Here is a 25912-nt window from a genome sequence, read left to right on the forward strand (position 1 = left end):
TAGTGTGTGGTGGCTGCATTCCCTGAGTGTGAGTGTGTGGTGGCTGCATTCCCTGAGTGTGAGTGCTGTACAGTGTGTGTGGTGACTGCATTCCCTGAGTGAGAGTGCTGCACAGCAGTGTATGGTGACTGCATTCCCCGAGTGTGAGTGCTGCACAGTTTGTGTGGTGACTGGATTCCCTGAGTGTGAGTGCTGCACAGTTTGTGTGGTGGCTGCATTTCCTGAGTGTGAGTGCTGCACAGCAGTGTGTGTGGTGGCTGCATTCCCTGAGTGTGAGTGCTGCACAGTGTGTGGTGACTGCATTCCATGAGTGTGAGTGCTGCACAGTTTGTGTGGTGACTGGATTCCCTGAGTGTGAGTGCTGCACATCAGTGTGTGGTGGCTGCATTCCCTGAGTGTGAGTGCTGCACAGCAGTGTGTGTGGTGGCTGCATTCCCTGAGTGTGAGTGCTGCACAGCAGTGTGTGGTGGCTGCATTCCCTGAGTGTGAGTGCTGCACAGCAGTGTGTGTGGTGGCTGCATTCCATGAGTGTGAGTGCTGCACAGTGTGTGTGGTGGCTGCATTCCCTGACTCTGATTGTGTGGTGGCTGCATTCCCTGAGTGTGAGTGCTGCACAGCGGTGTGTGGTGGCTGCATTCCCTGAGTGTGAGTGCTGCACAGCAGTGTGTGTGGTGGTTGCATTTCCTGAGTGTGAGTGCTGCATAGTGTGTGGTGGCTGCATTCCCTGACTGTGATTGTGTGGTGGCTGCATTCCCTGAGTGTGAGTGCTGCACAGCAGTGTGTGTGGTGGCTGCATTCCCTGAGTGTGAGTGCTGCACAGCAGTGTGTGTGGTGGCTGCATTTCCTGAGTGTGAGTGCTGCATAGTGTGTGGTGGCTGCATTCCCTGACTGTGATTGTGTGGTGGCTGCATTCCCTGAGTGTGAGTGCTGCACAGCAGTGTGTGTGGTGGCTGCATTCCCTGAGTGTGAGTGCTGCACAGCAGTGTGTGTGGTGGCTGCATTCCCTGAGTGTGAGTGCTGCACAGCAGTGTGTGGGGGTAATGTCCCCCCAGTGTGAGTGCTAGTAGTTGTACGGAATACTGTGTAGTGGTAACGTTACTGCAGCATGAACTGTACAGAACATTACGTGTCTGCTATAGATGAACATTACTAACTTATCTGCAGAGTATTTTACTATGTAACGTACAGCTGTCAGATGTTACATACTATTGTATTTTAAAAGGGCAATCCTGAGAGAACATTAGGTATTTTGCATGTAACCAAGATCACTGTGTGAAGGCTACGAGACGGTTTGTGGTTATTAAAATTGTTCTTGGTTTGTTTCTTCAGGCTGCTGTTAGTGATTTTAGTTCAATGCTATCTGTTTGTCATGACAACCACAGTCACATGGCACATTTTGTACTAGGGAGCAGAGAAGCTTTGGAACACCCCTCTGACGTGCTGTCTGTGCTGCAGGATCCTCCCTTCCCCTCTGCCAGCACACGGTATGCTCAGAGCTGTGCGGCTACGTGGGTGTGACTGGCAGTTGTACAGTACTTTACACCCCACCAGAAAGACTTTGAGAAAGAGATTATAATTTATAGGCGGACAGCCAGGAGCAGATGAATGCTTAAAAAGTGCTTAACTTGCTACTTAAAGATGAATAGATACATTAAACTTTTTGGAATTGCTGATTTAAGGCCTAATTCAGTAAAGATCGCTTTACTGCAGCTCCCGACGGTAGGGAAAATGTGCACGCGCAGAACCCATCATGATTGACATGCAGATGCGTTCAGCGGGAGGTACGGGGGCGGGTGGCATTGGGGAAATGGGGGCGTGTTGCCCCCTTTTTCCAGGATTGGCAAGGCCAAGGACTGCCGTCGCAGAGGAACATCGTGATCAATGGTTGCGATGTTCATCACATGCTATTGAGGCCTGGCCAACCTGTGGCTTGCCAGATGTTGTGAAACTACTAGTCCCAGCATGCCCTGCCACAGTTATAGCATTCCCTTATAGCACAATTGTGGCAGGGCATGCTGGGACTTGGAGTTTCACAACAGCTGGAGAGCCATTGATTGGCCAGACCTGTGCTATTGCATCGCAAATGCTTGAAGGAGGTGGAATGCACTTCCCCTCCATTTACATTACAAAGCTGCATTATTTCATGGAAGACCATGTTTATCAAAGTATGTGTCCAAGGGGGTTATTCAGGTTTCTTAGCAAACCAAAAAATAATAATAATACACTAATGGGCAAAACCATGCTGCACTGCAGGTGGGGCGGATGTAACATGTGCAGAGAGAGTTAGATGTGGGTGTGGTGTGTTCATTCTGAGATCTAAATTGCAGTGTAAAAATAAAGCAGCCAGTATTTACCCTGCACAGAAACAATATAACCCACCCAAATCTGACTCTGTCTGCACATGTTACATGTGCCCCACCTGCAGTGCACATGGTGTTACACATTTGGGTGCTTTTTTGGTTTACTAACAACTCTGAATAACCCCCTTAGGCCCTTAATTTGATGTTGCAAAATGTTGATACTTGGTTTTACATGATATAATCTTTCCCTTCATACAGTGGTTCTCAAACTGAGTGCCGTGGTACCCTGGGGTTCCCTGGATCGGTGGTTTAGGACCAATTCAAATAATTTCTGGTCAATGTAATAGTATGTAATCATAACATGTGGATAAACAGAAGCAAATCCTGTCCCCACCACATAACCAACCCCAAGGATGACGTATAAACACAATTCAATGAATTTAATATTTTTTTTTCTAAATTTCTCAGTAAGAAACTTTTGGCCCTGGAGGTGCCATGAAAAAAATTGTGATACATTAGGGCGCCGTGATTCAAAACAGTTTGGGAACCGCTGCTCTAGTATACAAGTGACATTTCTTAAGGCCCATACACAAAGACGATGTCGCTCTGTGAGCGACATCGTCTAACGTTTCCCCCTCCCGGGCCGGCCGGTCGGCGGCCGCCTGTACGCACTGAGCGATATGACCGCTCATATCGCTCAGTGACGTCACGCCCCCGCCAGCCCTGCATGAAGGTCGTGGACGACAGTCCACATCCTTCATGCATGCCCTACCGACAGCGACGATCGTTGCCGACCCGCGGGGCCGCGCATCGGTCGTCGCTGGCGGCATACACACTTAACGATATAATGAGCGACGTCGCTCAAGGAGGGGGAAAATGAGCGACGTCGCTCATTATATCGTTAAGTGTGTATGGACCTTTAGTCATTGCACACAGAGGGGTGTACTCAGGGGCAGTATATTGATGGAATTTGACTTAATTTCTTTGACATTTTTGGGTACATCTTCAATTGGCCGTGAGATTCTAATCCAAGTCCCAACATTTTACTATAGAATAACAATTCTTCCCTACCCTGCTGTATGGCTACCAGAGAAAAGCGTGTTAAATCCTATAGAAATTACCGCCGCTACATTTCTTTCAGCCAATTAAAAAGCAGAAACCCAGTGGCCGGCCGGAATTTCACACGCCACAGGGAGCAATAATTGCATCAGACAATATGCCCCTGGATTTTTACCAGATGTCACTTTTTTTATTATAATGGTTGTTCTTCTGCCTCTATAATTGCTCATTATCCTCCCCCCTCCTTCTGGTCGTCCGTGTTAGCCAAGGTTCTGATTTTAGGGCTTAATTCAGTAAGGATCGCACATTCTTTGTGTAATCCTTTTGCTAGCATGCTGGGGGCCGCCCATCGCAGGGCAGCCACCGCGATCACGCCCCTGTTCGTGCTGCCCCGCAACACTCAATCTCCGCCCTGGAAACGGAGCGTTGCTGTCCCCCGCCCCGCGACTGTCTCTGCCTGATTGACAGGCAGAGGCGATCGCATTTTCTGCGCGCCCCCGTAGAAAATGCGGGTGCTGCGCATGCGGCTGCATCTTTTTCTCACTTTTTGCGGTTGGATTGCGCATTGCGATCCAACCTGAATTAGGTCCTTAGTCTGCATCCAGGACCCCCTCACCTCTGTCCCCCCAAGTGTGCTGCTTTGGCGTTATCATTGATTCTGCCCTCTCCCTCTCTCCCCACGTCCAGTCTGTCTCACATTCATGCTGTTTCCACCTTCCCATTTCCCACCTGGACTATTGCAACCTTCTCCCTTCCTCTCACCACTACTTCATGCTGCTGGCATTTACCACTTCCACCAGCCTGTGTCGTCTTACCCCTCCGCCAACCATTTCACTGGCCCGCCATCAACCTCTGAGTACAATCGCACTCCGCACCCTCACATATACAGCCCTCAGCCTGTTGTTATCTTTCTGTAGTAAGAGATTCCCTAATTGTAGTTGATGAAATAGCAGCATAAGGATCGGCACTGCCTGTTACACCGTACTACAATGATGTGCTCCTCACTGCGCCAGTTCCTGACTCCTCTTTCTGTGTTCTACAAACGTTCTCGGCTTCCACTGGGATCAGTCCCATTACCCATAAATCACATTCGTATTAAAAGGAATTTATAGGCGTTGTAAGTAAACAAAGCAAATTTATGAGTCAACGAAAATTCTTGTCCACAATTCTGTAACTACGTCTCAAGTCTGTTTATACTAGCTTGAAAACTTAATACAGTATATAAAAAAAAATTCTAATTAGTTTTAAATGTCCTTAATATGACGCTGTGTGGATACATTATAGGCAATCCGTACACTGTGGCAGTGGCAAACGCAGGATTTCTAGAGGGGGGTTTCCAAATGCAGTCCACAATCTCCCACTTGGCGAAACATGGAATACAGTATTAATATTTAACACAATATATGGTCTATAGTATAGGCTGCATCAAACATATTTAAATAATATAAATAAGCTAAGTAATCAGGAAAAGGTTAAACATACTATAAATAATTACATAAACATAATAGAACCAGTACTGCACTTTCTATGCAAACATTCTCCCACCTCATGGTAAGGCTCCTGTCTCTTTTTCCTGGTAGCTACTCTCTGGTCCAGTGCACTGATTGAGGACTCAGAAACACACACACAGCAAACTTGGTAGAAGAAGCTTCTATCACTGGGCATGTGCAGCAGCTCCGCTCTGTCCCTTAAATTGCATGATGTGGTGTCGTCTCTATGAATCGTATTATATACCATTGCTATTTTTGTTATAATTTGCGCAACTTGCCAATAGGAGGGGGGTTTCTGGGCAACCAGAATCCCCCCCTGCGTTTGCCCATGTGTGGCACAGGTGCTTTATAAGTTTTAAATGTTCTGTTCAACGGAATTTGGTTTTCCGTGTAGGACTGGATTGAGAACTCCTGGCCTGACCCAGGGATGGGCGCAGGCCGTACAGCAGCTGTTTTCAGACGCAGCTGCTGTAGGAAAATATGCAAAGCAGAAGGAGGCGTTGTGGAAATGGACACCTGCCTGCCTGCTTGTGCGATCCGCTGCTACTTTCGAAGTCGTGATTGACATAATGCCAATGTTTTAGGGGCGGCGACAGCGTTTCAAAAAACAGCGTGCAAAAGCCAGTGGCTGCTTCCTTTGGACACTGCTTCACTGGCTCTAGGGGCATAAATTTCCCAGTTATCCAAGGGTTACTCATATGGCCGATGTTCCTGCAGATAATCCGATGCCGCGTCATTGGATTACAGAAGCCGCCACCTCCTCCTGCGGTATTACCATTTTCTTGCACAGCCGCTGTATACAGAGATACAGCCGCTGTGCTGTTCCATCATCTCTCTATCAGCCCGTGTGCAGCACCTATTTACACTGCTGCCATCATGACAAAATAAAAGCAGGGACCAATGTGATAATGATTAATGTCTCGTGTCTTTCACACGAATCCAGTAGATGGAAGAGTTGTAACCCCACCCGGATTACTTACATTTCTCTGTTGTTACTCAGGGTGTGTGGGACTATGGATTGGTACACTATTATTCATAAAACACAAACATAGTACACCGTGTGTCGCTGTACGCCGGGTACACGTACCATGGGGCACACTGCGGCGATATGTACTGTTACACTGAGTATTGTTACTGGGGCGCACTGCGGGGATACGTACTGTTACACTGAGTACTGTTACTGGAGTGCACTGTGGGGATACGTACTGTTACTGGAGCGCTCTGCGGGGATATTGACTGTTACACTGAGTATTGTTACTGGAGCGCACTGTGGGGATACGTACTGTTACACTGAGTACTGTTACTGGAGCGCTCTGCGGGGATATTGACTGTTACACTGAGTATTGTTACTGGAGCGCACTGTGGGGATACGTACTGTTACACTGAGTACTGTTACTGGAGTGCTCTGCGGGGATATTGACTGTTACACTGAGTATTGTTACTGGAGCGCACTGTGGGGATACGTACTGTTACACTGAGTACTGTTACTGGAGCGCTCTGCGGGGATATTGACTGTTACACTGAGTATTGTTACTGGAGCGCACTGTGGGGATACGTACTGTTACACTGAGTACTGTTACTGGAGCGCTCTGCGGGGATATTGACTGTTACACTGAGTATTGTTACTGGAGCGCACTGTGGGGATACGTACTGTTACACTGAGTACTGTTACTGGAGTGCTCTGCGGGGATATTGACTGTTACACTGAGTATTGTTACGGGGGCACAATGTGGGAATACAGACTGTAAAAATGAGTACTGTTACTGGGGCACTCTGCGGGAATATTGACTGTTACACTGAGTATTGTTACTGGAGCGCACTGTGGGGATACGTACTGTTACACTGAGTACTGTTACTGGAGCGCTCTGCGGGGATATTGACTGTTACACTGAGTATTGTTACTGGAGAACACTGTGGGGATACGTACTGTTACACTGAGTATTGTTATGGGAGCACAATGTGGGATTACAGACTGTAACAGTGAGTACTGTTACTGGAGCGCACTGCGGGGATACGTGCTGTTACACTGAGTATTGTTAGTGGGGCGCACTGGGGATATGGACTATTACACGGAGTACTGTTACGGGGGCACAATGCGAGAATATGGACTGTAACACGGAGTACTGTTACTGGGGGCGTGCTGCGGGGATATGGACTGTAACAGTGAGTACTGTTACTGGGATACGGACAGTAACACGGAGTAATGTTACTGGGGCACGCTGCAGTGATATAGACTATTACACTAAGTACTGTTACTAGGGCGTGCTCTGAGGATATGGGCTGTGTACGGAGTACTGTTACTGGGGCACACTGCGGGGATACACTGGGCACTGTTACTGGGGCATGCTGCGGGGATACAGACTGATACACTGAGTATTGTTTTTGGGGCGTGCTATGAGGATATGGGCTATATACAGAGTACTTTTACTGGGGTGTGCTGCAGGGATACGGACTGTTGCACAGAGTACTGTTACTGGGGCATACGGCGGGTATATATACTGTAACATTGAGTACTGTTACTAGGGATCACTGCGGGATATGGCCTGTTACTCTGAGTACTGTTACTGGGGCATACTGTGGGAATACGGCCTGTTACACTGAGTACTGTTACTGGGGCGTACTGCGGGGATATAGACTGTAACATTGAGTACTGTTACTGGGGGATGCTGCAGGGAAACAGGCTGTTAAAATGAGTACTGTTACTCTGGCGCACTGTGGGAATACGGCTTGTTACACTGAGTACTGTTACCGGGGAACACTGCGGGGATACAGGCTGTTACATTGAGTACTGTTACTGGGGAAATGAGCTGTTACACTGAGTACTGTTACTTTGGCACACTGCGGACATACAGATTTACACTGAGTACTTTTACTGTGGCACACTGGGGATACAGAGCATTACACTGAGTACTGTTACTGGGGCGCACTGCGGGGATGTAGACTGTACCATTGAATACTGTTACTGGGGAACACTGCGGGGATACGGACTGTTACACTGAGTACTGTTACTGGGGAACACTGCAGGGATACGGACTGCTGCACCGAGTACTGTTACTGGGGAACACTGCAGGGATACGGACAGTTACACTGAGTACTGTTATTGAGGAACACCGCGGGTATATGTGCTGGTACAGGGATACGGACTGTTGCACTGAGTACTTGTTACTGGGGAACACTGCAGGGATACGGACTGTTACAGTGAGTACTGTTACTAGGGGGAACTGATGGGATACGGACTGTTACACTGAGTACTGTTACTGGGGCACACTGTGGGGATACGGACTGTTACTATTACGGGGGAACACTGCAGGGATACGGACTGTTAAACTGAGTACTGTTATTGGAGAACACTGCCAGTATATGTGCTGTTACTGGGGTACAGGGATACGGACTGTTGCACTGAGTACTGTTACTGGGGAACACTGCAGGGATACGGACTGTTACTGGGGAACACTGCAGGGATACGGACTGTAACGCTGAGTCCAGTTACTAGGGGGAACTGATGGGGTACGGACTGTTACACTGAGTACTGTTACTGGGGCACACTGCAGGGATGCGTACTGTTACTGGGGAACACTGCGGGTATACGTACTGTTACTGGGGAACACTGTAGGGATACGGACTGTAAAGGTGCATACACACTGAGCGCTTTTCCCCCCTGCCCAGCGATGTCAGCGGGGGTGAGCGGCTTTCCATAGCAGGACGCTATGAAAAGCCGCTCAACCCGCCATTCATCTACTGGTAATACCAGTAGTTGAACGGCGGCAGCCAGCGATGAAGCGGGAACTGTTGCACTGAGTACTGTTACTGGGGAACACTGCAGGGATACATGCTGGTACCCGGGAACACTGCAGGGATACGGACTGTTACTGGGGAACACTGCAGGGATACGGACTTATACTGAGTATTGTTACTGGGGAACACTGCCGGTATACATACTGTTACTGGGGAACACTGCAGGGATAAGGACTGTTACACTGAGTACTGTTACAGTCCGTATCCCTGCAGTATTCCCCAGTAACAGTACTCAGTGTAACAGTCCTTATTCCTGCAGTGTTCCCCAGTAACAGTATGTATACCGGCAGTGTTCCCCAGTAACAATACTCTGTATAAGTCCGTATCCCTGCAGTGTTCCCCAGTAACAGTCCGTATCCCTGCAGTGTTCCCCAGTAACAGTACTCAGTGCAACAGTCCGTATCCCTGTACCCCAGTAACAGTAAATAAACCCACAGTGTTCCCCAGTAACAGTACTCAGTGTAACAGTCCGTATCCCTGCAGTGTTCCCCAGTAATAGTAACAGTCCGTATCCCCACAGTGTGCCCCAGTAACAGTACTCAGTGTAACAGTCCGTATCCCTGCAGTGTTCCCCAGTAACAGTACTCAGTGCAGCACTCTGTATACCTGCAGTGTTCCCCAGTAACAGTACTCAGTGTAACAGTCCATATCCCTGCAGTGTTTCCCAGTAACAGTACTCAGTGTTACAGTCCGTATCCCTGCAGTGTTCCCCAGTAACACTGAGTACTGTTACTGGGGAACACTGTGGGTATACATGCTGTTACTGGGGAACACTGCAGGGATACGGACTGTAACACTGATTACTGTTGCTAGGGGGAACTGACGGGATACGGCCTGTTACACTGAGTACTGTTATTGGGGAACACTGTGGGGATACGGACTGTTACTATTACTGGGGAACACTGCATGGATATGGACTGTTACACTGAGTACTGTTATTGGGGAACACTGCAGGGATACGTGCTGTTACTGGGGAACACTGCAGGGATACGGACTGTTACACTGAGTACTGTTACTGGGGAACACTGCAGGGATACGGACTGTTACACTGAGTACTGTTACTGGGGAACACTGCAGGGATACGGACTGCTGCACTGAGTACTGTTACTGGGGAACACTGCAGGGATACGGACTGTTACACTGAGTACTGTTATTGAGGAACACCGCGGGTATATGTGCTGTTACTGGGGTACAGGGATACGGACTGTTGCACAGAGTACTTTTACTGGGGAACACTGCAGGGATACGGACTGTTACACTGAGTACTGTTACTGGGGAACACTGTGGGTATACATGCTGTTACTGGGGAACACTGCAGGGATACGGACTGTTACACTGAGTACTGTTACTGGGGAACACTGTGGGTATACATGCTGTTACTGGGGAACACTGCAGGGATACGGACTGTTACACTGAGTACTGTTACTGGGGAACACTGCAGGGATACGGACTGTTACATTGAGTACTGTTACTGGGGAACACTGCAGGGATACGGACTGTTACACTGAGTACTGTTATTTGGGAACGCTGCGGGTATATGTGCTGTTACTGGGGTACAGGGATACGGACTGTTGCACTGAGTACTTTTACTGGGGAACACTGCAGGGATACGGACTGTAACACTGAGTACTGTTACTAGGGGGAACTGACGGAATACGGACTGTTACACTGAGTACTGTTACTGGGGAACACTGTGGGTATACATGATGGTACTGGGGAACACTGCAGGGATACGGACTGTTACACTGAGTACTGGTACTGGGGAACACTGCAGGGATACGTGCTGTTATTATTACTGGGGACCACTGCGGGGATATTCGCTGTTACTATTGCTAGGGAACACGCACTGTTACTGGGGAACCCTGCAGGGATACAGACTGTTACACTGAGTACTGTTACTGGGGAACCCTGCAGGGATGCAGACTGTTACACTGAGTACTGTTACTGGGGCACACTGTGTGGATACGGACTGTTACTATTACTGGGGAACACTGCAGGGATACGGACTGTTACACTGAGTACTGTTACTGGGGAACACTGCAGGGATACGGACAGTGACACTGAGTACTGTTATTGGGGAACACTGCGGGTATGTGCGCTGTTACTGGGGTACAGGGATACGGACTGTTGCACTGAGTACTGTTACTGGGGAACACTGGGTATACATGATGGTACTGGGGAACACTGCAGGGATACGGACTGTTACACTGAGTACTGGTACTGTGGAACACTGCAGGGATACGGACAGTGACACTGAGTACTGTTATTGGGGAACACTGCGGGTATATGTGCTGTTACTGGGGTACAGGGATACGTACTGTTGCACTGAGTACTTGTTACTGGGGAACACTGCAGGGATACGGACTGTATCACTGAGTTCTGTTACTAGGGGTAACTGACGGGATACGGACTGTTACACTGAGTACTGTTACTGGGGCACACTGTGGGGATATGGACTGTTACTATTAGTGGGGAATACTGCAGAGATATGGACTGTTACACGGAGTACTGTTACTGGGGAACACTGTGGGTATACATGCTGTTACTGGGGAACACTGCAGAGATACGGACTAACACTGAGTACTGTTACTAGGGGGAACTGACTGTTACACTGAGCACTGTTACTGGGGCACACTGCAGGGATGCGTGCTGTTACTATTACTGGGGAACACTGCAGTACTGTTACTGGGGAACACTGCGGGTATACGTACTGTTACTGGGGAACACTGCAGGGATACGGACTGTAAAGGTGCATACACACTGAGCGCTTTACCCCCCTGCCCAGCAATGTCAGCGGGGGTGAGCGGCTTTCCATAGCAGGACGCTATGAAAAGCCACTCACCCCGCCATTCATCTGGTAATACCAGTAGTTGAACGGCGGCCGCCAGCGATGAAGCGGGAACGCGCATCGCTTGTTCATACACATTGGGCGGCTTTGAGCTGAAAGCAGCTCAACACACCAAAAGTGAGCTGCTTTCAGCTTAAAATCGCCCAGTGTGTATGGGCCTTTACACTGAGTACTGTTACTGGGGAACATTGCGGGTATACGTGCTGTTACTATTACTGGGGAACACTGCGGGGATACGGACTGTTACACTGAGTACTGTTACTGGGGAACACTGCAGGGATATGGACTTTTACACTGAGTACTGTTACTGGGGAACACTGCAGGGATACGGACTGTTACACTGAGTACTGTTACTAGGGGGTACTGATGGGATGCGGACTGTTACACTGAGTACTGTTACTGGGGCACACTGTGTGTATACATGCTGTTATTGGGGAACACTGCGGGTATATGTGCTGTTACTGGGGTACAGGGATACGGACTGTTGCACTGAGTACTGTTACTGGGGAACACTGCAGGGTTACGGACTGTTACTGGGGAACACTGCAGGGATACGGACTTACACTGAGTATTGTTACTGGGGAACACTGCCGGTATACATGCTGTTACTGGGGAACACTGCAGGGATACGGACTGTAACACTGAGTACTGTTACTGGGGAACACTGTGGGTATACATGCTGTTACTGGGGAACACTGCAGGGATACGGACTGTTACACTGAGTACTGTTACTGGGGAACACTGCAGGGATACGGACTGTTACACTGAGTACTGTTATTGAGGAACACTGCGGGTATATGTGCTGTTACTGGGGTACAGGGATACGGACTGTTGCACTGAGTACTTGTTACTGGGGAACACTGCAGGGATACGGACTGTATCACTGAGTTCTGTTACTAGGGGGAACTGACGGGATACGGACTGTTACACTGAGTACTGTTACTGGGGCACACTGGGGATATGGACTGTTACTATTACTGGGGAATACTGCAGAGATATGGACTGTTACACGGAGTACTGTTACTGGGGAACACTGCAGAGATACGGACTAACACTGAGTACTGTTACTAGGGGGAACTGACTGTTACACTGAGCACTGTTACTGGGGCACACTGCGGGGATGCTGTCTATTACATTGAGTACTGTTACTGGGGAAAACTGGCGGTATACATGCTGTTACTGTTACTGGGGAACACTTCAGGGATACGGACTGTTACACTGAGTACTGTTACTGGGGAACACTGCGGGTATACGTGCTTTTACTATTACTGGGGAACACTGCGGGTATACATGCTGTTACTGTTACTGGGGAACACTTCAGGGATACGGACTGTTGCACTGAGTACTGTTACTGGGGAACATTGCGGGTATACGTGCTGTTATTATTACTGGGGCACACTGCGGGGACACGCACTGTTACTGGGGAACCCTGCAGGGATGCAGACTGTTACACTGAGTACTGTTACTGGGGAACCCTGCAGGGATACAGACTGTTACACTGAGTACTGTTACTGGGGAACCCTGCAGGGATACAGACTGTTACACTGAGTACTGTTACTGGGGAACCCTGCAGGGATACAGACTGTTACACTGAGTACTGTTACTGGGGAACCCTGCAGGGATACAGACTGTTACACTGAGTACTGTTACTGGGGAACACTGCGGGTATACGTGCTTTTACTATTACTGGGGAACACTGCGGGGATACGTCCTGTTACTATTACTGGGGAACGCTGGGGGTATACGTGCTGTTACTATTACTGGGGCACACTGCGGGGATACGTCCTGTTACTATTACTGGGGAACACTGCGGGGATACGTCCTGTTACTATTACTGGGGAACACTGCGGGGATACGTCCTGTTACTATTACTGGGGAACACTGCGGGGATACGTCATGTTACTATTACTGGGGCACACTGCGGGGATACGTCCTGTTACTATTACTGGGGAACACTGCGGGGATACGTCCTGTTACTATTACTAGTGCACACTGCGGGGATACGTCCTGTTACTATTACTGGGGAACACTGCGGGGATACGTCCTGTTACTATTACTGGGGAACACTGCGGGGATACGTCCTGTTACTATTACTGGGGAACACTGCGGGGATACGTCCTGTTACTATTACTGGGGAACACTGCGGGGATACGTCATGTTACTATTACTGGGGCACACTGCGGGGATACGTCCTGTTACTATTACTGGGGAACACTGCGGGGATACGTCCTGTTACTATTACTAGTGCACACTGCGGGGATACGTCCTGTTACTATTACTGGGGAACACTGCGGGGATACGTCCTGTTACTATTACTGGGGAACACTGCGGGGATACGTCCTGTTACCATTACTAGTGCACACTGCGGGGATACGTCCTGTTACTATTACTGGGGAACACTGCGGGGATACGTCCTGTTACTATTACTAGTGCACACTGCGGGGATACGTCCTGTTACTATTACTGGGGAACACTGCGGGGATACGTCCTGTTACTATTACTGGGGAACACTGCGGGGATACGTCCTGTTACTATTACTGGGGAACACTGCGGGGATACGTCCTGTTACCATTACTAGTGCACACTGCGGGGATACGTCCTGTTACTATTACTGGGGAACACTGCGGGGATACGTCCTGTTACTATTACTGGGGCACACTGCGGGGATACGTCCTGTTACTATTACTGGGGAACACTGCGGGGATACGTCCTGTTACTATTACTGGGGCACACTGCGGGGATACGTCCTGTTACTATTACTGGGGAACACTGCGGGGATACGTCCTGTTACTATTACTGGGGCACACTGCGGGGATACGTCCTGTTACTATTACTGGGGCACACTGCGGGGATACGTCCTGTTACTATTACTAGTGCACACTGCGGGGATACGTCCTGTTACTATTACTGGGGAACACTGCGGGGATACGTCCTGTTACTATTACTGGGGCACACTGCGGGGATACGTCCTGTTACTATTACTAGTGCACACTGCGGGGATACGTCCTGTTACTATTACTGGGGAACACTGCGGGGATACGTCCTGTTACTATTACTGGGGAACACTGCGGGGATACGTCCTGTTACTATTACTGGGGCACACTGCGGGGATACGTCATGTTACTATTACTGGGGAACACTGCGGGGATACGTCCTGTTACTATTACTGGGGCACACTGCGGGGATACGTCCTGTTACTATTACTAGTGCACACTGCGGTGATACGTCCTGTTACTATTACTGGGGAACACTGCGGGGATACGTCATGTTACTATTACTGGGGAACACTGCGGGGATACGTCATGTTACTATTACTGGAGAACACTGCGGGGATACGTCCTGTTACTATTACTGGGGAACACTGCGGGGATACGTCATGTTACTATTACTGGGGAACACTGCGGGGATACGTCCTGTTACTATTACTGGTGCACACTGCGGGGATACGTGCTGTTACTATTACTGGGGAACACTGCGGGGATACGTCCTGTTACTATTACTGGGGCACACTGCGGGGATACGTCCTGTTACTATTACTGGGGCACACTGCGGGGATACGTCCTGTTACTATTACTGGGGAACACTGCGGGGATACGTCCTGTTACTATTACTGGGGAACACTGCGGGGATACGTCCTGTTACTATTACTGGGGAACACTGCGGGGATACGTCCTGTTACTATTACTGGGGAACACTGCGGGGATACGTGCTGTTACTATTACTGGGGCACACTGCGGGGATACGTCCTGTTACTATTACTGGGGCACACTGCGGGGATACGTCCTGTTACTATTACTGGGGCACACTGCGGGGATACGTCCTGTTACTATTACTGGGGCAAACTGCGGGGATACGTCCTGTTACTATTACTGGGGAACACTGCGGGGATACGTCCTGTTACTATTACTGGGGCACACTGCGGGGATACGTGCTGTTACTATTACTGGGGCACACTGCGGGGATACGTCCTGTTACTATTACTGGGGCACACTGCGGGGATACGTCCTGTTACTATTACTGGGGAACACTGCGGGGATACGTCCTGTTACTATTACTGGGGCACACTGCGGGGATACATACTATTACTGGTGCACACTGCGGGGATACGTCCTGTTACTATTACTGGTGCACACTGCGGGGATACGTGCTGTTACTATTACTGGGGAACACTGCGGGGATACGTCCTGTTACTATTACTGGGGAACACTGCGGGGATACGTCCTGTTACTATTACTGGGGCACACTGCGGGGATACATCCTATTACTATTACTGGGGCACACTGCGGGGATACGTCCTGTTACTATTACTGGGGAACACTGCGGGGATACGTCCTGTTACTATTACTGGGGCACACTGCGGGGATACGTCCTGTTACTATTACTGGGGAACACTGCGGGGATACGTCCTGTTACTATTACTGGGGCACACTGCGGGGATACGTCCTGTTACTATTACTGGGGCACACTGCGGGGATACGTCCTGTTACTATTACTGGAGAACACTGCGGGGATACGTCCTGTTACTATTACTAGTGCACACTGCGGGGATACGTCCTGTTACTATTACTGGGGAACACTGCGGGGATACGTCCTGTTACTATTACTGGGGAACACTGCGGGGATACGTCCTGTTACTATTACTGGGGAACACTGCGGGGATACGTCCTGTTACTATTACTGGGGAACACTGCGGGGATACGTCATGTTACTATTACTGGGGAACACTGCGGGGATACGTCCTGTTACTATTACTGGGGAACACTGCGGGGATACGTCCTGTTACTATTACTGGGGCACACTGCGGGGATACGTCCTGTTACTATTACTGGGGAACACTGCGGGGATACGTCCTGTTACTATTACTGGGGCACACTGCGGGGATACGTCCTGTTACTATTACTGGGGAACACTGTGGGGATACGTCCTGTTACTATTACTGGGGAACACTGCGGGGATACGTCCTGTTACTATTACTGGGGAACACTGCGGGGATACGTCCTGTTACTATTACTGGGGCACACTGCGGGGATACGTCATGTTACTATTACTGGGGAACACTGCGGGGATACGTCCTGTTACTATTACTGGGGAACACTGCGGGGATACAGACTGTTACTATTACTGGGGAACACTGCGGGGATACGTCCTGTTACTATTACTGGGGAACACTGCGGGGATACGTCCTGTTACTATTACTGGGGCACACTGCGGGGATACGTCCTGTTACTATTACTGGGGAACACTGCGGGGATACGTCCTGTTACTATTACTGGGGCACACTGCGGGGATACGTCCTGTTACTATTACTGGGGAACACTGTGGGGATACGTCCTGTTACTATTACTGGGGAACACTGCGGGGATACGTCCTGTTACTATTACTGGGGAACACTGCGGGGATACGTCCTGTTACTATTACTGGGGCACACTGCGGGGATACGTCATGTTACTATTACTGGGGAACACTGCGGGGATACGTCCTGTTACTATTACTGGGGAACACTGCGGGGATACAGACTGTTACTATTACTGGGGAACACTGCGGGGATACGTCCTGTTACTATTACTGGGGAACACTGCGGGGATACGTCCTGTTACTATTACTGGGGCACACTGCGGGGATACGTCCTGTTACTATTACTGGGGAACACTGCGGGGATACGTCCTGTTACTATTACTGGGGCACACTGCGGGGATACGGACTGTATCACTGAGTTCTGTTACTAGGGGGAACTGACGGGATACGGACTGTTACACTGAGTACTGTTACTGGGGCACACTGTGGGGATATGGACTGTTACTATTACTGGGGAATACTGCAGAGATATGGACTGTTACACGGAGTACTGTTACTGGGGAACACTGCAGAGATACGGACTAACACTGAGTACTGTTACTAGGGGGAACTGACTGTTACACTGAGCACTGTTACTGGGGCACACTGCGGGGATGCTGTCTATTACATTGAGTACTGTTACTGGGGAAAACTGGCGGTATACATGCTGTTACTGTTACTGGGGAACACTTCAGGGATACGGACTGTTACACTGAGTACTGTTACTGGGGAACACTGCGGGTATACGTGCTTTTACTATTACTGGGGAACACTGCGGGTATACGTGCTGTTACTATTACTGGGGAACACTGCAGGGATACGTCCTGTTACTGTTACTGGGGAACACTGCAGAGATACGGACTAACACTGAGTACTGTTACTAGGGGGAACTGACTGTTACACTGAGCACTGTTACTGGGGCACACTGCAGGGATGCGTGCTGTTACTATTACTGGGGAACACTGCAGTACTGTTACTGGGGCACACTGCGGGGATGCTGTCTATTACATTGAGTACTGTTACTGGGGAAAACTGGCGGTATACATGCTGTTACTGTTACTGGGGAACACTTCAGGGATACGGACTGTTGCACTGAGTACTGTTACTGGGGAACATTGCGGGTATACGTGCTGTTATTATTACTGGGGCACACTGCGGGGACACGCACTGTTACTGGGGAACCCTGCAGGGATGCAGACTGTTACACTGAGTACTGTTACTGGGGAACCCTGCAGGGATACAGACTGTTACACTGAGTACTGTTACTGGGGAACCCTGCAGGGATACAGACTGTTACACTGAGTACTGTTACTGGGGAACCCTGCAGGGATACAGACTGTTACACTGAGTACTGTTACTGGGGAACACTGCGGGTATACGTGCTTTTACTATTACTGGGGAACACTGCGGGGATACGTCCTGTTACTATTACTGGGGAACGCTGGGGGTATACGTGCTGTTACTATTACTGGGGCACACTGCGGGGATACGTCCTGTTACTATTACTGGGGAACACTGCGGGGATACGTCCTGTTACTATTACTGGGGAACACTGCGGGGATACGTCCTGTTACTATTACTGGGGAACACTGCGGGGATACGTCATGTTACTATTACTGGGGCACACTGCGGGGATACGTCCTGTTACTATTACTGGGGAACACTGCGGGGATACGTCCTGTTACTATTACTAGTGCACACTGCGGGGATACGTGCTGTTACTATTACTGGGGAACACTGCGGGGATACGTCCTGTTACTATTACTGGGGAACACTGCGGGGATACGTCCTGTTACTATTACTGGGGAACACTGCGGGGATACGTCCTGTTACTATTACTGGGGAACACTGCGGGGATACGTCCTGTTACTATTACTGGGGAACACTGCGGGGATACGTCATGTTACTATTACTGGGGCACACTGCGGGGATACGTCCTGTTACTATTACTGGGGAACACTGCGGGGATACGTCCTGTTACTATTACTAGTGCACACTGCGGGGATACGTCCTGTTACTATTACTGGGGAACACTGCGGGGATACGTCCTGTTACTATTACTGGGGAACACTGCGGGGATACGTCCTGTTACCATTACTAGTGCACACTGCGGGGATACGTCCTGTTACTATTACTGGGGAACACTGCGGGGATACGTCCTGTTACTATTACTAGTGCACACTGCGGGGATACGTCCTGTTACTATTACTGGGGAACACTGCGGGGATACGTCCTGTTACTATTACTGGGGAACACTGCGGGGATACGTCCTGTTACTATTACTGGGGAACACTGCGGGGATACGTCCTGTTACCATTACTAGTGCACACTGCGGGGATACGTCCTGTTACTATTACTGGGGAACACTGCGGGGATACGTCCTGTTACTATTACTAGTGCACACTGCGGGGATACGTCCTGTTACTATTACTGGGGAACACTGCGGGGATACGTCCTGTTACTATTACTGGGGAACACTGCGGGGATACGTCCTGTTACCATTACTAGTGCACACTGCGGGGATACGTCCTGTTACTATTACTGGGGAACACTGCGGGGATACGTCCTGTTACTATTACTGGGGCACACTGCGGGGATACGTCCTGTTACTATTACTGGGGAACACTGCGGGGATACGTCCTGTTACTATTACTGGGGCACACTGCGGGGATACGTCCTGTTACTATTACTGGGGAACACTGCGGGGATACGTCCTGTTACTATTACTGGGGCACACTGCGGGGATACGTCCTGTTACTATTACTGGGGCACACTGCGGGGATACGTCCTGTTACTATTACTAGTGCACACTGCGGGGATACGTCCTGTTACTATTACTGGGGAACACTGCGGGGATACGTCCTGTTACTATTACTGGGGCACACTGCGGGGATACGTCCTGTTACTATTACTAGTGCACACTGCGGGGATACGTCCTGTTACTATTACTGGGGAACACTGCGGGGATACGTCCTGTTACTATTACTGGGGAACACTGCGGGGATACGTCCTGTTACTATTACTGGGGCACACTGCGGGGATACGTCATGTTACTATTACTGGGGAACACTGCGGGGATACGTCCTGTTACTATTACTGGGGCACACTGCGGGGATACGTCCTGTTACTATTACTAGTGCACACTGCGGTGATACGTCCTGTTACTATTACTGGGGAACACTGCGGGGATACGTCATGTTACTATTACTGGGGAACACTGCGGGGATACGTCATGTTACTATTACTGGAGAACACTGCGGGGATACGTCCTGTTACTATTACTGGGGAACACTGCGGGGATACGTCATGTTACTATTACTGGGGAACACTGCGGGGATACGTCCTGTTACTATTACTGGTGCACACTGCGGGGATACGTGCTGTTACTATTACTGGGGAACACTGCGGGGATACGTCCTGTTACTATTACTGGGGCACACTGCGGGGATACGTCCTGTTACTATTACTGGGGCACACTGCGGGGATACGTCCTGTTACTATTACTGGGGAACACTGCGGGGATACGTCCTGTTACTATTACTGGGGAACACTGCGGGGATACGTCCTGTTACTATTACTGGGGAACACTGCGGGGATACGTCCTGTTACTATTACTGGGGAACACTGCGGGGATACGTGCTGTTACTATTACTGGGGCACACTGCGGGGATACGTCCTGTTACTATTACTGGGGAACACTGCGGGGATACGTCCTGTTACTATTACTGGGGCACACTGCGGGGATACGTCCTGTTACTATTACTGGGGCACACTGCGGGGATACGTCCTGTTACTATTACTGGGGAACACTGCGGGGATACGTCCTGTTACTATTACTGGGGCACACTGCGGGGATACGTGCTGTTACTATTACTGGGGCACACTGCGGGGATACGTCCTGTTACTATTACTGGGGCACACTGCGGGGATACGTCCTGTTACTATTACTGGGGAACACTGCGGGGATACGTCCTGTTACTATTACTGGGGCACACTGCGGGGATACGTGCTGTTACTATTACTGGTGCACACTGCGGGGATACGTCCTGTTACTATTACTGGTGCACACTGCGGGGATACGTGCTGTTACTATTACTGGGGAACACTGCGGGGATACGTCCTGTTACTATTACTGGGGAACACTGCGGGGATACGTCCTGTTACTATTACTGGGGCACACTGCGGGGATACGTCCTGTTACTATTACTGGGGCACACTGCGGGGATACGTCCTGTTACTATTACTGGAGAACACTGCGGGGATACGTCCTGTTACTATTACTAGTGCACACTGCGGGGATACGTCCTGTTACTATTACTGGGGAACACTGCGGGGATACGTCCTGTTACTATTACTGGGGAACACTGCGGGGATACGTCCTGTTACTATTACTGGGGAACACTGCGGGGATACGTCATGTTACTATTACTGGGGCACAGTGCGGGGATACGTCCTGTTACTATTACTGGGGAACACTGCGGGGATACGTCCTGTTACTATTACTAGTGCACACTGCGGGGATACGTCCTGTTACTATTACTGGGGAACACTGCGGGGATACGTCCTGTTACTATTACTGGGGAACACTGCGGGGATACGTCCTGTTACTATTACTGGGGAACACTGCGGGGATACGTCCTGTTACTATTACTGGGGAACACTGCGGGGATACGTCATGTTACTATTACTGGGGAACACTGCGGGGATACGTCCTGTTACTATTACTGGGGAACACTGCGGGGATACGTCCTGTTACTATTACTGGGGAACACTGCAGTACTGTTACTGGGGCACACTGCGGGGATGCTGTCTATTACATTGAGTACTGTTACTGGGGAAAACTGGCGGTATACATGCTGTTACTGTTACTGGGGAACACTTCAGGGATACGGACTGTTGCACTGAGTACTGTTACTGGGGAACATTGCGGGTATACGTGCTGTTATTATTACTGGGGCACACTGCGGGGACACGCACTGTTACTGGGGAACCCTGCAGGGATGCAGACTGTTACACTGAGTACTGTTACTGGGGAACCCTGCAGGGATACAGACTGTTACACTGAGTACTGTTACTGGGGAACCCTGCAGGGATACAGACTGTTACACTGAGTACTGTTACTGGGGAACCCTGCAGGGATACAGACTGTTACACTGAGTACTGTTACTGGGGAACCCTGCAGGGATACAGACTGTTACACTGAGTACTGTTACTGGGGAACACTGCGGGTATACGTGCTTTTACTATTACTGGGGAACACTGCGGGGATACGTCCTGTTACTATTACTGGGGAACGCTGGGGGTATACGTGCTGTTACTATTACTGGGGAACACTGCGGGGATACGTCCTGTTACTATTACTGGGGAACACTGCGGGGATACGTCCTGTTACTATTACTGGGGAACACTGCGGGGATACGTCATGTTACTATTACTGGGGCACACTGCGGGGATACGTCCTGTTACTATTACTGGGGAACACTGCGGGGATACGTCCTGTTACTATTACTAGTGCACACTGCGGGGATACGTCCTGTTACTATTACTGGGGAACACTGCGGGGATACGTCCTGTTACTATTACTGGGGAACACTGCGGGGATACGTCCTGTTACTATTACTGGGGAACACTGCGGGGATACGTCCTGTTACTATTACTGGGGAACACTGCGGGGATACGTCATGTTACTATTACTGGGGCACACTGCGGGGATACGTCCTGTTACTATTACTGGGGAACACTGCGGGGATACGTCCTGTTACTATTACTAGTGCACACTGCGGGGATACGTCCTGTTACTATTACTGGGGAACACTGCGGGGATACGTCCTGTTACTATTACTGGGGAACACTGCGGGGATACGTCCTGTTACCATTACTAGTGCACACTGCGGGGATACGTCCTGTTACTATTACTGGGGAACACTGCGGGGATACGTCCTGTTACTATTACTAGTGCACACTGCGGGGATACGTCCTGTTACTATTACTGGGGAACACTGCGGGGATACGTCCTGTTACTATTACTGGGGAACACTGCGGGGATACGTCCTGTTACTATTACTGGGGAACACTGCGGGGATACGTCATGTTACTATTACTGGGGAACACTGCGGGGATACGTCCTGTTACTATTACTGGGGAACACTGCGGGGATACGTCCTGTTACTATTACTGGGGAACACTGCGGGGATACGTCCTGTTACTATTACTGGGGAACACTGCGGGGATACGTCCTGTTACCATTACTAGTGCACACTGCGGGGATACGTCCTGTTACTATTACTGGGGAACACTGCGGGGATACGTCCTGTTACTATTACTAGTGCACACTGCGGGGATACGTCCTGTTACTATTACTGGGGAACACTGCGGGGATACGTCCTGTTACTATTACTGGGGAACACTGCGGGGATACGTCCTGTTACCATTACTAGTGCACACTGCGGGGATACGTCCTGTTACTATTACTGGGGAACACTGCGGGGATACGTCCTGTTACTATTACTGGGGCACACTGCGGGGATACGTCCTGTTACTATTACTGGGGAACACTGCGGGGATACGTCCTGTTACTATTACTGGGGCACACTGCGGGGATACGTCCTGTTACTATTACTGGGGAACACTGCGGGGATACGTCCTGTTACTATTACTGGGGCACACTGCGGGGATACGTCCTGTTACTATTACTGGGGCACACTGCGGGGATACGTCCTGTTACTATTACTAGTGCACACTGCGGGGATACGTCCTGTTACTATTACTGGGGAACACTGCGGGGATACGTCCTGTTACTATTACTGGGGCACACTGCGGGGATACGTCCTGTTACTATTACTAGTGCACACTGCGGGGATACGTCCTGTTACTATTACTGGGGAACACTGCGGGGATACGTCCTGTTACTATTACTGGGGAACACTGCGGGGATACGTCCTGTTACTATTACTGGGGCACACTGCGGGGATACGTCATGTTACTATTACTGGGGAACACTGCGGGGATACGTCCTGTTACTATTACTGGGGCACACTGCGGGGATACGTCCTGTTACTATTACTAGTGCACACTGCGGTGATACGTCCTGTTACTATTACTGGGGAACACTGCGGGGATACGTCATGTTACTATTACTGGGGAACACTGCGGGGATACGTCATGTTACTATTACTGGAGAACACTGCGGGGATACGTCCTGTTACTATTACTGGGGAACACTGCGGGGATACGTCATGTTACTATTACTGGGGAACACTGCGGGGATACGTCCTGTTACTATTACTGGTGCACACTGCGGGGATACGTGCTGTTACTATTACTGGGGAACACTGCGGGGATACGTCCTGTTACTATTACTGGGGCACACTGCGGGGATACGTCCTGTTACTATTACTGGGGCACACTGCGGGGATACGTCCTGTTACTATTACTGGGGAACACTGCGGGGATACGTCCTGTTACTATTACTGGGGAACACTGCGGGGATACGTCCTGTTACTATTACTGGGGAACACTGCGGGGATACGTCCTGTTACTATTACTGGGGAACACTGCGGGGATACGTGCTGTTACTATTACTGGGGCACACTGCGGGGATACGTCCTGTTACTATTACTGGGGAACACTGCGGGGATACGTCCTGTTACTATTACTGGGGCACACTGCGGGGATACGTCCTGTTACTATTACTGGGGCACACTGCGGGGATACGTCCTGTTACTATTACTGGGGAACACTGCGGGGATACGTCCTGTTACTATTACTGGGGCACACTGCGGGGATACGTGCTGTTACTATTACTGGGGCACACTGCGGGGATACGTCCTGTTACTATTACTGGGGCACACTGCGGGGATACGTCCTGTTACTATTACTGGGGAACACTGCGGGGATACGTCCTGTTACTATTACTGGGGCACACTGCGGGGATACGTGCTGTTACTATTACTGGTGCACACTGCGGGGATACGTCCTGTTACTATTACTGGTGCACACTGCGGGGATACGTGCTGTTACTATTACTGGGGAACACTGCGGGGATACGTCCTGTTACTATTACTGGGGAACACTGCGGGGATACGTCCTGTTACTATTACTGGGGCACACTGCGGGGATACGTCCTGTTACTATTACTGGGGCACACTGCGGGGATACGTCCTGTTACTATTACTGGAGAACACTGCGGGGATACGTCCTGTTACTATTACTAGTGCACACTGCGGGGATACGTCCTGTTACTATTACTGGGGAACACTGCGGGGATACGTCCTGTTACTATTACTGGGGAACACTGCGGGGATACGTCCTGTTACTATTACTGGGGAACACTGCGGGGATACGTCATGTTACTATTACTGGGGCACAGTGCGGGGATACGTCCTGTTACTATTACTGGGGAACACTGCGGGGATACGTCCTGTTACTATTACTAGTGCACACTGCGGGGATACGTCCTGTTACTATTACTGGGGAACACTGCGGGGATACGTCCTGTTACTATTACTGGGGAACACTGCGGGGATACGTCCTGTTACTATTACTGGGGAACACTGCGGGGATACGTCCTGTTACTATTACTGGGGAACACTGCGGGGATACGTCATGTTACTATTACTGGGGAACACTGCGGGGATACGTCCTGTTACTATTACTGGGGAACACTGCGGGGATACGTCCTGTTACTATTACTGGGGCACACTGCGGGGATACGTCCTGTTACTATTACTGGGGAACACTGCGGGGATACGTCCTGTTACTATTACTGGGGCACACTGCGGGGATACGTCCTGTTACTATTACTGGGGAACACTGCGGGGATACGTCCTGTTACTATTACTGGGGAACACTGCGGGGATACGTCCTGTTACTATTACTGGGGAACACTGCGGGGATACGTCCTGTTACTATTACTGGGGCACACTGCGGGGATACGTCATGTTACTATTACTGGGGAACACTGCGGGGATACGTCCTGTTACTATTACTGGGGAACACTGCGGGGATACAGACTGTTACTATTACTGGGGAACACTGCGGGGATACGTCCTGTTACTATTACTGGGGAACACTGCGGGGATACGTCC

At 50.0% G+C, this 25912-nt stretch overlaps 1 protein-coding gene across 2 annotated transcripts in view; it reads left to right on the forward strand.

The window, feature by feature from the left end:
- Window positions 1-25912, forward strand: part of ZZZ3 (zinc finger ZZ-type containing 3) — a 130077-nt gene that overhangs the window by 11159 nt on the left and 93006 nt on the right. The gene's annotated exons all lie outside the window — the stretch shown is intronic.

This window comes from Pseudophryne corroboree, chromosome 9 (genome assembly GCF_028390025.1).
Source record: "Pseudophryne corroboree isolate aPseCor3 chromosome 9, aPseCor3.hap2, whole genome shotgun sequence".
NCBI lineage: Eukaryota > Metazoa > Chordata > Amphibia > Anura > Myobatrachidae > Pseudophryne > Pseudophryne corroboree.